We start from the raw sequence: 1,597 nt of genomic DNA, 5'->3' as shown, positions 1-1,597 counted from the left end.
GGATAGGAAATAAGGCATTTCCACTTTGGCATTAACCAAAAAAAAAAAAAAAAAAAAAAAAGCTAAGGTGTGGTAAGACAAAAACTATTAATGTTTAAGTGTTCCAAGAAATCTGATAGTGATAGTAGGTTAAATCTAATAAAAGGCAAACTTCTGTGGTAAGCATGTAAAAGTTGGCGCAACAAACCAGCATCAGTCTCAAGAGTAAAGGCAACACGATCTTTGAAATCAAAGTATAATCTCACAGGAGAGCTTGCCTTGGGAAAAAATAAAATTATTCGAGTTCATGACAACAGGACACAAAGGAGTTATAAATCCTACAAGAAAATGCCATTACCCACAATCTGCCTACTGTTTATATTATTTTCTTCAAGATAACTGTTAAATATTTTTTTCAGCTTTACCTTTATCGAAATAATAAGCTATAGAGGCTAACGCAGTGTATTGTACGGCTGAAGTTCGGTATTGTCCAATGTCTAAAATTCTTGCTATTATGAACCTGTGTTCATTGATTCCAACTTTAAATTTAACCAAGGCAGAGTAAATATTGGGAACTTATAATTTTTACTTCTACACTAAACACGTCTTCTCTCCGAGCCTTTCCTCCTTTGGAACTGCCGCATTGTTTGTAGCCTCCATTCCTGCTCGGGGAATCTCCTCTATTTGTCCTTCCCTAGTTCACATCCTGTCTTGAATGCCTCTCTGCCCACCACTCACCCATGTAGCAAAGAGAGCTTAGGTCCTCCCTGTCTTCTGTACGGGTGATGACTATAACACTTGTAATTCTACACTCTTTCTCTCAGTAAGCGTTAGTTTGGGTTTTCCTGTGATAGACTCTAAGTGAATTGAAGGCAGCCACTGTATTGCAGTTATCTTGAAAAGCTCACACCTAGCACATGGTAACCTGCACAGAGTAGGCTCTCAGGTGTTTTTCTGAAAAACTGAGTCAGTGTTATCCTTGCTACTACCCTAGGAAGCACCAGACTGTCACAGCGTAGGCAGAGGAGACCCTCCCAATTGATAAACAAATGAATTAGTAGTTGGGTATGTGGCTATACACAGAACTTTTAGGAGAGTTAAAAGAATTTCCTAATATTAGAAACTATTAGGAAGTTATTGTTAATCTTGTTAGTTGTGATGATTGTGGTTTGGTTGAAAATATGTCCTTATTATTAGAAATACATATTGAAGCATTTACAGCAAAATACCATGATGTATATGGAATTTACTTTAAAATATTTCAACAGCAAAATAGACGAAACAATATGACAAAATAATTAAATTTAGTTATGTGAATATTCTAGTCTATTCCAACACTTAAACATAATTGGTAAGACGATAAGAATGTATAAGAATCTAGAAGTTAATGTGATTGCCCTTAGGTAAACCAGGAACAAGGGACCAACTCTGAGAATATGGCATGCTTGAGAAAGTACAATAGGGTAAAATTTCAAAGTAAATGAAAATGTTTCACACCAGGAGAAGCAAAGGACAGCATTCTAAACTACTTATGGGAGGCAGGAGAAGAATCTCTTATTTAGAAATGCATTATTTATATCTAAGAAAATAAATTTCAAATACTACATGAGACAAAAAA

Source organism: Ursus americanus, chromosome 2 (assembly GCF_024610735.1).
Source record: "Ursus americanus isolate L20-20 chromosome 2, mUrsAme1.1.p, whole genome shotgun sequence".
NCBI lineage: Eukaryota > Metazoa > Chordata > Mammalia > Carnivora > Ursidae > Ursus > Ursus americanus.
The sequence above is the reverse complement of the archived record's forward strand: the minus strand, read 5'-3'. Positions refer to the sequence as shown.